Below are 16,320 nucleotides of genomic sequence, written 5' to 3' on the forward strand. Positions count from 1 at the left end.
TATATATTAATATATTAAGGTTATATATTAAGGTTATATATTAAGGTTATATATTATTATTATATAGCAGTAACATAGATTTTTATATTGGCAACATGAATTTTGACAAAAACTGCCATCAAAATAGCACGAAAAATAGAACACGTTTTAATTTTTCGTCTAGCACAGGAATTGAATGAAAATAACGCGTGGACATGCGCAGTTGCGCATAGCTCTTGCCTAGCATGAAAATTGCATAATGTAAAACCATCTTTAGAGAGTGTCCAGGTTTTTTTGAACCATATGCGAGTACCAGTCTTATTAAGGTTTTGTATATTTGGTATTTTGTTTCTCTTGTGACGTTATCTGATCTTAGTTGCCTAATTAAACCATGGTAATATTAATTAGTAATGAATATTTGCCACTTTCCTTGTTCCCTTTATCTGCGACGTGGCTATCAAACTTAACAAGGAATCCTAAGTATTTTTGATCCTCACTGACACATTCTGGGACGAGTGGCTCTGAAATCTCTTATTACATGTTTTTCTCTATTGTTTACTATGAACCCAATGCCCAAAATGAGATCTTTAGGATAGTAACTGTAGAAAATCGAATGATTGTATTTTATGCCAGAAATACAGTTTACGTATGCAGTCTTCTTCTCTGAAATCCGCTACAGTTCTGACCTCGTTACAATAGGCATTCATCATCATCATCATCAACCCGTACTCGTCCACTGCTGGACATAGGTCTCCCTCAGCTCTTTCCATCTTTCTTTGTTTTGTGAGGCACAGCGTGAGCGTATTGTCCAGTTGCCGACAATACGCTTCAGATCGTCAGCCCATCTGGTTGGTGGTCGTCCTCTGCTCCGTAGTGCTTCTTCTCGTGGCCTCCACTCGACAATACGTTTTGTCCATCGGTTATCTGACAATTTGCCGAAGTGTCCTGCCCAATTCCACTTGAGCGACGCGATTCTTTCGACGGCGTCCGTTGTTTTTGTTCTACGACGTATTTCTTTGTTTGGGATTCGGTCCCTCAGGGAGACACCTAAATCTGACACTCCATAGCCCTCTGAGTTATGCGAATTTTGTGTACTACATTTTTTGTGAGTGTTAATGTTTCCGCTTCATAAGTGAGTACAGGCAATACACACTGGTCAAAGATTTTCCTTTTTAGGCATATGGGTAAGTCCGATTTAAATACATAGCTCAGTTTACCAAACGCTGCCCAGGCTAATCCTATGCGATATGCAACGTAGGTGCTCGCACGTCTGATTATCTCTTCCCAACCGAATTTCATGTCCCACGTACTTATAAGATGCCGTCTGCTCAATATCCACTCCATCAACAACAATATTACGATTTAGCAGCAGATTAGTCATTGTTTGCGTCTTGTTGATGTTAATCTTTATTCCGACCTCTAAGGAAGCGTGATATAACTTGTTTAACATTATTATTGCATCATCCATACTGTCGGCTATAAAGACGATGTCATCTGCGAATCTCAAATGACTGAGCTTCTCTCCATTTATATTGATACCACATTCGTTCAGTTCAGATCTGCCTTTTAAAAGTGTGTTCTAAAAGGGTTGTGAAAAGCTTTGGTGAGATGGTGTCTCCTTGCCGTACTCCTCGATGCATACATAATTTATTATTTTGTTGATTAGAGAGTCTTACGCTAGTCGTTGCATTGTCATTGTGGCAGATATATTTTATCATGTTAGTGTAGCGATGGTCTATTCGGCATTCTGTCAATGCTTTTAACATTTTCTGTTGGTTTATGGTATCGAACGCTTTCTCGTAGTCCACGAATATCAGTGCCAATGGTTTGTTTTATTCCGCCGACTTCTCTATCAAGTTTTTATTACAAGTAAGTGGTCGTTAGTGCTATATCCGGATCTAAACCCAGCTTGTTCTCTAGGCTGATGGAAGTCTAACTTAGCCTCCAGTCTTTTTTTAATAATTGTTGTGAAAAGTTTATATATGTGTGATAGCAGACTGATAGGACGGTACTTTTTTAGATGTGTTATGTCACCTTTCTTGTACAATAAAACAATGACTGCATTGTTCCATTGATAAGGGGTTTTCCGTGCCAGTTTGCAATAGAATATGCCTTAACAGTTTGAAAATCTAGACACAACATCAAAATTAAATGGGGTATATCAAGAATATATTGAATAATAACTATACTTGACAAAGTAAAGAAGAGTATGGTAAATAAAGTGAATAATCCTGGAAATGTAAAAACCATTGGTGTATGGGATCTGTTTCGTAGTTTTAACGGATTTTACTCCTTTCTCCAGATATGGAATTTTACGTTGTTGTATTCCGCCGACTTCTCTATCAAGTTTTTATTACCAGTAAGTGGTCGTTAGTGCTATATCCGGATCTAAACCCAGCTTGTTCTCTAGGCTGATAGAAGTCTAACTTAGCCTCCAGTCTTTTTTTAATAATTTTTGTGAAAAGTTTATATATGTGTGATAGCAGACTGATAGGACGGTAGTTTTTTAGATTTGTTATGTCACCTTTCTTGTGCAATAAAACAATGACTGCATTGTTCCATTGATAAGGGGTTTTCCTTGCCAGTTTGCAATAAAATATGCCTTAACAGTTTGAAAATCTAGACACAACATCAAAATTAAATGGGGTATATCAAGAATATATTGAATAATAACTATACTTGACAAAGTAAAGAAGAGTATGGTAAATAAAGTGAATAATCCTGGAAATGTAAAAAACATTGGTGTATGGGATCTGTTTCGTAGTTTTAACGGATTTTACTCCTTTCTCAATATATGGAATTTTACGTTGTTGTATTCCGCCGACTTCTCTATCAAGTTTTTATTACCAGTATGTGGCCGTTAGTGCTATATCCGGATCTAAACCCAGCTTGTTCTCTAGGCTGATAGAAGTCTAACTTAGCCTCCAGTCTTTTTTTAATAATTTTTGTGAAAAGTTTATATATGTGTGATAGCAGACTGATAGGACGGTAGTTTTTTAGATGTGTTATGTCACCTTTCTTGTGCAATAAAACAATGACTGCATTGTTCCATTCATAAGGGGTTTTCCTTGCCAGTTTGCAATACAATATGCCTTAACAGTTTGAAAATCTAGACACAACATCAAAATTAAATGGGGTATATCAAGAATATATTGAATAATAACTATACTTGACAAAGTAAAGAAGAGTATGGTAAATAAAGTGAATAATCCTGGGAATGTAAAAAACATTGGTGTATGGGATCTGTTTCGTAGTTTTAACGGATTTTACTCCTTTCTCAATATATGGAATTTTACGTTGTTGTATTCCGCCGACTTCTCTATCAAGTTTTTATTACCAGTAAGTGGCCGTTAGTGCTATATCCGGATCTAAACCCAGCTTGTTCTCTAGGCTGATAGAAGTCTAACTTAGCCTCCAGTCTTTTTTTAATAATTTTTGTGAAAAGTTTATATATGTGTGATAGCAGACTGATAGGACGGTAGTTTTTTAGATTTGTTATGTCACCTTTCTTGTGCAATAAAACAATGACTGCATTGTTCCATTGATAAGGGGTTTTTCCTTGCCAGTTTGCAATACAATATGCCTTAACAGTTTGAAAATCTAGACACAACATCAAAATTAAATGGGGTATATCAAGAATATATTGAATAATAACTATACTTGACAAAGTAAAGAAGAGTATGGTAAATAAAGTGAATAATCCTGGAAATGTAAAATACATTGGTGTATGGGATCTGTTTCGTAGTTTAAACGGATTTTACTCCTTTCTCCATATATGGAATTTTACGTTGTTGTATTCCGCCGACTTCTCTATAAGTTTTTATTACCAGTAAGTGGTCGTTAGTGCTATATCCGGATCTAAACCCAGCTTGTTCTCTAGGCTGATAGAAGTCTAACTTAGCCTCCAGTCTTTTTTTAATAATTTTTGTGAAAAGTTTATATATGTGTGATAGCAGACTGATAGGACGGTAGTTTTTTAGATTTGTTATGTCACCTTTCTTGTGCAATAAAACAATGACTGCATTGTTCCACTGATAAGGGGTTTTTCCTTGCCAGTTTGCAATACAATATGCCTTAACAGTTTGAAAATCTAGACACAACATCAAAATTAAATGGAGTATATCAAGAATATATTGAATAATAACTATACTTGACAAAGTAAAGAAGAGTATGGTAAATAAAATGAATAATCCTGGAAATGTAAAAAACATTGGTGTATGGGATCTGTTTCGTAGTTTTAACGGATTTTACTCCTTTCTCAATATATGGAATTTTACGTTGTTGTATTCCGCCGACTTCTCTATCAAGTTTTTATTACCAGTATGTGGCCGTTAGTGCTATATCCGGATCTAAACCCAGCTTGTTCTCTAGGCTGATAGAAGTCTAACTTAGCCTCCAGTCTTTTTTTAATAATTTTTGTGAAAAGTTTATATATGTGTGATAGCAGACTGATAGGACGGTAGTTTTTTAGATGTGTTATGTCACCTTTCTTGTGCAATAAAACAATGACTGCATTGTTCCATTCATAAGGGGTTTTCCTTGCCAGTTTGCAATACAATATGCCTTAACAGTTTGAAAATCTAGACACAACATCAAAATTAAATGGGGTATATCAAGAATATATTGAATAATAACTATACTTGACAAAGTAAAGAAGAGTATGGTAAATAAAGTGAATAATCCTGGGAATGTAAAAAACATTGGTGTATGGGATCTGTTTCGTAGTTTTAACGGATTTTACTCCTTTCTCAATATATGGAATTTTACGTTGTTGTATTCCGCCGACTTCTCTATCAAGTTTTTATTACCAGTAAGTGGCCGTTAGTGCTATATCCGGATCTAAACCCAGCTTGTTCTCTAGGCTGATAGAAGTCTAACTTAGCCTCCAGTCTTTTTTTAATAATTTTTGTGAAAAGTTTATATATGTGTGATAGCAGACTGAGAGGACGGTAGTTTTTTAGATTTGTTATGTCACCTTTCTTGTGCAATAAAACAATGACTGCATTGTTCCATTGATAAGGGGTTTTTCCTTGCCAGTTTGCAATACAATATGCCTTAACAGTTTGAAAATCTAGACACAACATCAAAATTAAATGGGGTATATCAAGAATATATTGAATAATAACTATACTTGACAAAGTAAAGAAGAGTATGGTAAATAAAGTGAATAATCCTGGAAATGTAAAATACATTGGTGTATGGGATCTGTTTCGTAGTTTAAACGGATTTTACTCCTTTCTCCATATATGGAATTTTACGTTGTTGTATTCCGCCGACTTCTCTATAAGTTTTTATTACCAGTAAGTGGTCGTTAGTGCTATATCCGGATCTAAACCCAGCTTGTTCTCTAGGCTGATAGAAGTCTAACTTAGCCTCCAGTCTTTTTTTAATAATTTTTGTGAAAAGTTTATATATGTGTGATAGCAGACTGATAGGACGGTAGTTTTTTAGATTTGTTATGTCACCTTTCTTGTGCAATAAAACAATGACTGCATTGTTCCACTGATAAGGGGTTTTTCCTTGCCAGTTTGCAATACAATATGCCTTAACAGTTTGAAAATCTAGACACAACATCAAAATTAAATGGAGTATATCAAGAATATATTGAATAATAACTATACTTGACAAAGTAAAGAAGAGTATGGTAAATAAAATGAATAATCCTGGAAATGTAAAAAACATTGGTGTATGGGATCTGTTTCGTAGTTTTAACGGATTTTACTCCTTTCTCCATATATGGAATTTTATTTCATTAAAATTATTTTATTGCAAATATTAATATCACAAGATATAGAGAATAAATTGAAAATAGAATAGAATAGAATAGAAATATGCTTTATTGCCATGAAAAATTTTACAATTTTATCGACAAAGCTTATAAATAGTAAAAAAAACAAAACAGTAACAATCCAGTTTACTAAAATTACATAAATCGTCAATAAGTTAAAAAAATAAATAAATAAATCGAAGTTAAAACAGAAATAATCAATTGCAAAAATTTAAATAAATTGCAAATCCATAGTCTATCTAATAATTAATAAAAAAGGTTTAAAACTTAAAAAGTTAAGCTGCTGCATATGACACCCAAATATATATAAAAAAATAATAAAAATACTACTTGTGCAAAGGGTACTGTAATTTCTTAGTTATTGACTAAAATAATCTTCTACTGAATAATATGGTCTTTCAGACAGGTAGGCTTTTGTCAGTTTACGGAATTTGGGAAAAGATGGTGCAGATTTTAGTTGTAGGGGGAGATGGTTGTACATTTTTTTTGCGGAATATAGTATCGATTTCTTTACTAACTCCGAGGACGGGGTCGGCAAAAAGACGTCAAACGTAGAATTTCTCGTGAAGTAGTGATGATTAGGTCTTGGTGGAAAGACATGTAGATGTTTACGAATTAAGCAAACAGTTTCTAAAATATACAAAGATGGAAGGGTTAAAATTCCGTGATCTTTGAAGTAACTTCTGCAGTGTGTTGTTCTTCTGAGGCCAAACAGATATCTTATAGCTCTTTTTTGTAATTTGAAAATAACATCGAATTGGGCAGCTGTACCAGAACCCCAAAAAGGAAAACCATAACGAAGATGTGACTCGAACAAAGAAAAATATGTTATTTTGGAAGATGCTAAATTGAGTTCATTCGAAACAGATCTTATAGCAGGCTGAAGAGAGTTTCTTCCGTAACAAATCGATATGGAGGGACCATTTAAGGTTGCTGTCTAAAAAAATGCCAAGAAATTTTACAGAATCAACGGTACTGATCTGGCTGTTATTAAGGGGTAAGGGTTGAAGAGTTCCTTTATAAGATAATGCTACTGTTTTATCTACGTTAAACGAGAGTAAATTTGAGTCAGACCAGGTTTTTATTGTAAGTAGATCAGAAGTTATAGTAGCATAAAGAGTTGCAATATTTGAGTTGCTCCAAGTGATACTGGTATCATCAGCAAAAAGAAAGATGTTTCCATCGATTTTTAAATTAGTGATGTCATTAATAAAGATAAGGAAAAGTAGAGGACCCAATACTGAACCTTGAGGTATCCCACATACAATGTTTTTGAGACTAGAGTCTTTATCATTTGCTCTAACCAGTTGTTTCCTATCTTCCAAGTAAGATTGGAACCAATCTAAAGAAATACCTCGAATTCCGTAGAAATTTAGTTTTTTTATCAAAATGTTGTGATTTACACAATCAAAAGCTTTGGCATAGTCACAAAAAACGGTGGCAGTGCAAAGATTATTGTTCAGTGCTTGATATACCTCATGTAGTACAGAAAACATGGCATCAGTGGTGCATTTATTATTTAAAAAGCCGAACTGATTTTGTGATAAAATGTTGTTTTCAACTAGAAAGGACATAAGTCGGGCTTTTATGAGTCTCTCAATAATTTTGGAGAGTACCGGTAGTAGTGCAATAGGTCTATAATTGCAGGTATTAGATATTTCACCACCCTTATGAAGAGGAATAATGATGGCTGTCTTCAGGCACTCTGGAAATTTACCTTTCTCAAAAGAATCATTAATTAGTGAGATGAGGACTTCTAACACATTTTCTGGAAGATTAGAAAAAATTTTGATCGATAGACCATCAGTACTACAGGAAGATTTGCTTTTGATACTATTAATTGTTTGGATTAGTTCAGATTTAACGACTGGTTTTATAAAGAATGAATTCGAGACCTTTCTTGAATTAGGGAGATATGAAATGGGATCTTGTTGTGGCAAAATAGTTGATGTAATATTTTTACTCACATTAACAAAGTATTCATTTAGATTTTCAGGGTCTGGAAGGGAAAATGTTTGAGTAATAATAATAATAAAATAATGCGACAATTTTTCTAAAACTTGTTGCCTGGCAATAGACACAAGAGCTCGCAGGGCTCGAGTGACTATTTCCGAATGGTAACAAGTTTTAGAAACAAACTGGAGAGTTATTTTCTTATTTATTTTTACTATCGTATGATACTCGACAAGAATATTTTTTAATACATACATACAAAATTCAAGTTTTTGTTAAAAAAAAATAATCATAAAAATAAATCTACGATAAAGAAGCCTGTAACTATAAGCAAAAATCTCTTCTTATTTTAACTCGTTAAAACTAAAAATAGTTTATAGTTCTACAATCTCAATCAAGATCATAATGTATTACCATAAAAAGATGATGATAATGCTGTTTGTTCAATACTTCGGGGAGATTTTGACACATATCTATTAATTATATGAGCAAACTGTAAAAGGTATTTTTAATCATTTATCTAATTCTAGCTAATAGTCTACACATATCTTTATTATTGTACAATAAATTGTGTGTGAAATATAATTTTTTGTTTCTAATCCTAAAGGATTTACATCAAAGAAAAATATTTTATTGGCCCAATAAGCTTTGATACGTCGAAATACGTTGATAAGTTAATAAATGGAATGGATATTGAATCGGTAAAAAACAAAAGATTATCAAAACAAACAATGAAAGCTATGGACGAAGAATACTATACTAAAATCAAAATAAAGATGAACTAGAAATAAACAAACCAAGACACATTGAAACGAGGAGCACTCCCGAATCATGATTTACAAAATATAAACTTTGTAAATCCTGATTTGGGATTTACAATGTATATTGTTATGATCTGCTTCTTATTAATTTTATATTAATTATTAATTTGATTAATTATTTAATTGTCGCAAATCATACATAAAAAATGAATAAAAAATCTCAGGGTGCCTTTTTATAATATCAAGAAAATGTCTAAATTATCTTAAGTTATACTTATCTTCTCTCGTGGGTTCAGTATCTCTCAGTTGATCCTAATCGGGATAAAATAGGGAAAAGAAATAAAGCAAAATATTAAAATAAAAATACAGAATTGTCTTTTATTTATCAAAATCAATACTCTAAAATCTATCAAATCTGAAACCTGTGGAATGAAACTTTTACCACTTAAATTTATTTTAGTTAAAAAAAAACAATTTATCGGTTTATTCCCGATGACTTTGGTAAAACAAACTAAACAAAACAAATTTATGTATTCGCAAGATTACCTATATTTACTATTTACTTTTTGAAATATTGGCATTTTAATTCATATGCTTTTTACTCAAAAATTTAGTTTCCGAATATAAAAATCTCTTTCACATAAATTGACTGACCTTTTGCTTCACTCACTCTGATGTCTTCTCGTGACCCAAAACAGCTCTCCCTCGTTGACTATGTTAAAGGCTACTCATCAAAGCCCTCTCCGTTCTCCAGCTTCAAAACTGTCAGCATACCAGCACCAATTCTCCAACAAGCCGGGCCTCTTTTGACACGTACTCGATTCAAACAAAACTCCAAAAATTCTCTGCTCTCCTTCTCACAATAATACAGAATCAAAGAGGTATTTCGTCTCAATTTGATCTGTCTCTCGTTCCACTTTTCAACACTATTCTCCACTATCAAACAAACCACTGGTACTTGCTAACTATCTATTCACGAAAACGTCGAACTGCTCCTCAGCGATGCCAAAAACATAGTGACTTCTTTTTCAAACTCTCTCAATCATTCAAACCACTTTTCCCCTTCCAACTTGCCAAGAATCATAAACAATCTTTTCCATTCGACAAACAAACAGTCTTTTTCAAAATTATTCCGACCATCCTAATTACTTTCGGGGAACTATACAACATTTACTCGTGTTGAACAAAGATAATAAAATTCCAAACTTTCTTTTAAAACCACTTTTCTCGAAAATGATAATTACATCCAGCTGTGGATTCTATAGTTTCCGTAGTAAACAAACTTTCTCCATTTTAAACCTAAATACATCGTCCTTTTCACTTTAATTATTCACAAAAGTCTTTAATGGTTCATCGGAAAGCTCATTAAAAAGAGAAATCCACTTACATCCAAACTAAATTCTAATAAATATTTACAGCTCAATATACAGGGTGTATCAAATTTATGTGCCCGCGTTATTTAAAAAAAAAATTAATTTAATTTTCATTTTGCTTTTGATTGATAAATTGAAAACACAATAATATGTTACCGGCCAAAGCCGATTTCAGGACAAACTAGTTTGGCCTGGGCCAAACTTGTTTGTCCTAAGCGCGTTAGGATAAACTAGTATAGCCTAGACCAAACTAGTTTGTCGTAGGCCAAACTAATTTATCCTGATATAAATACACACACTTCAGGCCACACTAGTTTATCCTGCAGTGTATGTTTTTATATCAGGATAAACTAGTTTAGCCTAGTCTAAACCAATTTAATCTAGTCGAAAGTACATAATTGATTACAGATTGGTGGCTGATTTACGTTAAGTTTAGAAGACACTACTAAGAGTTGTAAGACTTTTAAGTATTTAGGGCAAATGATAAACCGAGATTGCACTTGTATGAAAGATATAGAAATGAAAATAGTCCGGGGAAAAACACGAAAGCACTCCAACTAAAGAAAACAAAAAAAGATTTTTCAGGGCACAGTGTTTAATATTATCCTACAAGAGCGGAAGAATGGCCAGTCACAACAATAATACGAAATAAAATACGAACAGTTGAATTGAAGTTTTATACGTTGAATAACCAATATGAACCATATTTTAATAGAAAAGAAGCATGCAAACAATGTAATAAATGTAAAGAGCATGAGAGGAGCGGACTGTAACTCTGACCACTACTTGGTGAGAGCAGAATACAAAATCGAGCATAACATAAAGCGAAACAATAAAACAACGGAAAAAATTGGAAAACAATTCAACATAGGACTACTAAAAGATAACAACACACAGAAGAAGTATGAACAGGGAATAACAAACAGACTAATCAGGGAACAAGAAACGTCAAGCCCAGACAAACAATGGCAAAATATCAAAGAAGCAATCTTGAACACAAGTAAAGCAATCCTAGCGAAAACCAAAAGAAAACACAAACCAAAAGATTGGTATGATGAAGAATGTCAAGAAGTAGCAGAAAAGTAAGACTCAAAAATCTCACAAATGACGAAGAAAGCACTAGAGAAGAATACAGAGAATTGAGAAAAATCATGAAAAGAAAATGTAGAAGCAAAAAGAGAAAATACAATGAGAACAAACTGAAAGAAATAGAAGAAAAAATTTCAAAAAAAAGAAATAAGATCATTCTACCAGGAAGCAAAAAAAAATGGAAAGAGGATATCAAAAAAACAACCCATATATGAGAGATGATAAAGGTATGTTGCTAAATGAGCCGGAAAAAATAATGGAAAACTGGCAAAACTATTTCACAGAACTGCTAAATAAGAGCGAAGTACAAAAGGAAACAAGCCATGAAATTAAAGATGATCAGATAGCAATAGAAATACCCACAGAACAAGAAATAAAGAACGAAATAAAGAGCTTGAAAAATAACAGAAGCCCAGGAATAACAGAAATATCGGCCGAAATGATAAAATCAGGAGGGAAAAGACTACAGAAAGAGATATATGACCTGATAAAAACAATATGGGAAGTAGAAATAATGCCAGAAGAGTGGACCATAGCAAGAATATGCCCTATACATAAAAAAGGTGATAGAATGCTATGCGAAAACTACAGAGGCATCGCACTATTAGAAATAGTTTACAAAATCTTGGCACAAAGTATACGAAAAAGGCTAAGTCATTATTCGGAAAAAATACTGGGGGAATACCAGGCAGGTTTTAGAAACAACAGATCAACGACTGGCCAAATATTTGCCTTAAAAGAAATACAGACTACCTGTTACGAACATAAAACAGTACTATATGCTTTGTTCATAGACTTTAAGCAGGCTTACGACACAGTAAATAGACAGCAGATGTACGAACTGATGAAAGAACTGGGGATACCAAGTAAAATTATTAGGATGATAAAGATGACGATGGAAAACACAACAAACGAAATAGCTTGGAAAGGGTATACATCCAAAAAGTTTGAAACCAAGGAAGGATTACGACAAGGAGACCCACTATCAACAATGGCATTCAATCTAACATTGGAAGGAATAATCAGGAAAGGCAGAATAAACATGCAAGAAACGATATTTAAAAACGGCCACCAATGCATAGCATTTGCAGATGATCTGACGCTATTAGCAACAAGCAAAAAAGAACTACAAAAGTTAATGAAAAACATAATAACGGAAGCCAAAAAATTCGGACTTAAAATAAATGAAGAAAAGACAAAGTATATGATAATGGGAGAGATCCAAAAAGAAAAAGAGAATAACATCATAGTACAAATAGATGGAGAAAAAACATACTCGTTCAAAAGAGACAAAGAAATTATTTATCTGGGAGCCAAAATAGATGAAAATGGTCATGAAGAAGGGGAGATAAAGGCAAGAATAGCTAAAGGAAATAAAAAATATGGAGCATTACCCACATTATTGAAATCCAAATACGTATCAAGAAAAACAAAAATAATAATTTATAAGACTGTTATCAGACCTACAGTAACATACGCAAGTGAAACATGGGTGCTCAAAAAGTCAGAAACAGACCTATTAGAAAGATGGGAGAGAAAAACGCAAAGAGCAATATATGGAGGTGTGAAAATAGAAGGTCAGTGGAGAAGTAGAACCAATAAAGAATTGGAAGAACTATATCAAGAGCCAACGATTACGACGACGATCAAAGCACAGAGAATACGATACTTGGGGCACATAGAGAGAATGGGAAGTAAACGAATGCCAAAAATGGTACTTTCACGAAGACCAATACAAAAGAGGAGGAAAGGCAGGCCAAGGAAAAGATGGAAGGACAGTGTATATGAAGACTTGAAGAAAAGTAACATTGAGAGATGGAAAGAACTAGCATTGGACAGAAGGAGATGGAGAGAGGTTGTGAAGGAGTGTATAAAAAGACTGAAGTGTATTTAAATAAAATTTACAAGTTTTATAAGTTATGTAAGTTATACTAAGTTATTTATTATATTATTTATGTAATCAGAAATGTAAACATTTTAGCCCTAGGCCTACAAGGCCTGTTGCGCTTAATAAACAAATAAATGAATTGAAGTTTATGAGAAGGTGTTTACAAATTACCAGGTAGGATAGAATAGAACAGAAGCAATATGAAACAGAATAGAAGTAGAATGCTCAATTACAAAAAAGTTGTGGTAGTAAAAGTAGAGCCCTGAAATGGTACGGGCATGTACAAAGAATGCCGGAGCACAGGTGGCCGAAAATATTACTGGACTGGGACCCGCGGAGAGGAAGACGGAGAGGAAGAGCTGCTGTGAGATGGAAAATTCACATAGGAAATGCTATGATAGATAGACACCTCAGAGATGGCAGCTGAGAGAATAGAGTGCTGTGGAAGACGAAAACGGCAAACTCATAATGGGAAAAAGCCAAAAAGAAGAAAGTAATTTAGCGAACTAGTACGGCTTAATATAAATAATAAATTGAATCAAATAGGGTAAACGGGACAGTGATTGGCACATTAAGGAATATTTGCTGGCTTTTATTATAATAAATTTTTTTGAGTCGATTTAAATCAGTTCTGAATTTTTTATTTGATAGTTTGAAGCATCCTTTACCGAAGCCCCCCCCCCAAGAATTTTACACCAAATTAATGTGAAACTAGCAAAACAATTTAATTTATTAAATTGTCAAATGTGATAGTGATTGGCACCTCCGTACAAGTTATTGGCATTTATCAGACAGTCATTGGCATATACTCTACTTCGAATAGGATTAATTAGAAAAAATAGTTTGATTATTGTTAAGCTTTATTTTAAATAAAACTTCACAATCTTAAAAATGTTTGGCAAAAATTAACTTAAAAATTAACAATTCATTAACTTTTTGCGGCATACATTGCAGTAATACAAAACATTAGCTGTTGTAATTTCTCTTTTTAAAATACAGTTTATGTGGAATGTACGTAAACAATTGCCGCACTTTATTCCATTATTTACTGTGGAAATATCGCCAGTACAGAAGAAACATAGTTTTCTTGTTACGATAGTGTTGGTAAAGGGATTTACAGATTCACATAAACCTGTTGCGCATTTATTTATCAATTTAGTCTTATTAGTCTTCACAATTGGTTGTTTTTCATCGTTATTATTATTGTCTGCGTTTGTTACTTCGTCGTTAAGTAAATTTTCTATTTTAATTGCGTTGTTAGTCGCACCGAACGGCTGTAATTTGATGGTTTTTTCACGGTTCTCTATTTCTAATTCCCCTTTAAACAGGTCTTTAACATAACCAGGTTTTCCAGAAGCAACTTTCACATCTGAGATTATATTAATTTGGTCCGTATTCATTTTAAACTGAGTTTCTTTTATATTTTTTAATGCTGCTTTTCCAGGTTTTTTACTTTTCTTTTCTTTCGCTAAAGCTTCCTTTTCCTGCTTTTTTTGCAGTCTGGCATTTTTCTTGTTTTCCTTTTCATTCTCTACACGTTTTTTCTCTTCTATCTTATTTGTTTGCATTCGCTTCCACAAAGAATACGTTAAAACAAATGGCAGTTTCTCTACTTTTCTTTGGATTTTTCTTTCGGGTGTGACGGGATAAGTTAGATATTCTTCCAAGGAACAATTAAGAGACGTTACATCCCCTGCCTTCATGGGACGTATTTCATTATCATGTTCATTATCGCTTTGCTGCACAAATACAATATTTTCTGGTCCTTCAAACAAAACTGGTATATTCTCGATATCGCTTTGGGATAAGTTCTCCCCATATGTAGAATCATTTACCGCAAATAAAAATGAAGCGTTATGCAATTGCTCCTTGTCATTTTCCTGGCCTAATCTGTTTTCACTTTGATCTAAGTTTTTATCACGTGCTGAATCATTTACCACAAATAAACCCGAATCATTATACAGATCTTCATTCTCATTTTTTTGATCTGATATTATTTGAATGTCTTCACATTTACTCAATTCGTCAACTTTCTTTTCGTTCTGTTCCGCACATGACTTGAACGATTGATATAATTTATAAAGCAAAGTAAGTTCATTACTGGTATCCTTTGTTTCACAGTATTGTCTTATTAGCGCAAGTTTGTCATCCCCTATTATTTGCTTAAATTCTTTTAGTGTTAGAACATGAGAATCGATAATGTCTTCATCGGCCACTTTCTCTTCATTTTCTTTAAAATTTACAGAATTTTTTCCAAGGCAGCATAAAATTAGTCTCATCGCCGTTGAAAACTCTTTGGGGATCTGCCAATACCTCTAATAAATATTTTTCCCTTAAATAATTTTCTATGTCCTGAAACCACTTTCGTATGTCAGATTCTGCAACTTTTGAACTTGCAGAAGACACGGCCTCGGATGTCCTAGTGGTTATGTTAGGGTGCCTCTTTAGAAATGCGCGATACCACCCTTCACCTGGATAATTGTTCGGAAATGGATTTTTCCTCTCAGAAGCGGCTAGAAAACCTTTAACGGACGCTTTTACATCTTCAATCCTCCTTGGAAATCCTTTTGTGTGGCTACTTATTATCCAACTCTCCAAAAGTTTTTCTTCTTCCATGGTTAAGATAGGATTAAGGCCAAAAGTTGTTTTGTTTCTAAATTTTGCACTTTGACGAAACTGGATTGTCGCTCTGGGAACTCCAAATTTCTCCGCAGCAGCTTTAATTGACAGGCCATTATCAATTGCATCTAGGGCCTTAATTACATCGTTTTCAGTGTATTTTCGTTTATAGGTGCACCCTTCTTTGACTTTAGGCAACTTAAGTTCAAAAATCTGTAAAAATATAAAGATAAATTAAAATTATTCCATTGCTAATATACACATTATATTAAATGCTTGGGTTAATTTTATAAGGTAGGTATAATATCATTGTTTAAATGAACGTCTAGAAATTATTACCTCTTTAAATTTGACAATTTTTTGGATAAATAAAAATAAAATATTGGGTGTGCTAATAACTATTTAAGAAACAGCTTTATTTATTTCAGTTATTGGCAGAGCATGCCAATTACTATTTTAATGCTAGTTTTTATGTATAGTTATTAACACCCAACAAATATATAATTTCTAACCTCAAAAGCTTTGGAATTGCCTCAAATTCTTGAAAGTGAACATATAATAATATCAAAAAGTAATAGCGTAAACAAAATAGTGTTGTTTTCTACAAGAAGGACCTTAATTACTTACCCAAAATCCCTAACAGTTTTACGAACAAATAGCTTATTTGTGGAGAGCTTCACCAGCAACGTCACCTTGAAAAACAGTAGCGCCAACTTAGCCTCTAAAACTTTACCACTATAATAAGAGAAGTACGAACTACCAACATATGATTTGAAATCATTCGTCGGTAACACAGAACTCTTATAATTTACGTTTTTATTAAACAGTGCCAATAACTGTCAGGGTGCCAATCACTGTACTGCTTACCCT

The 16,320-nt window shown here is 33.4% G+C and overlaps 1 protein-coding gene across 3 annotated transcripts in view; it reads left to right on the forward strand.

Annotated features, from left to right (window-relative positions):
* LOC126889288 (cholinesterase 1-like) overlaps nt 1-16,320 on the forward strand; it is a 148,618-nt gene that overhangs the window by 44,383 nt on the left and 87,915 nt on the right. The window lies entirely within an intron of this gene.

The sequence above is a fragment of the Diabrotica virgifera genome, chromosome 8 (assembly GCF_917563875.1).
Source record: "Diabrotica virgifera virgifera chromosome 8, PGI_DIABVI_V3a".
Classification (NCBI taxonomy): Eukaryota; Metazoa; Arthropoda; class Insecta; order Coleoptera; family Chrysomelidae; genus Diabrotica; species Diabrotica virgifera.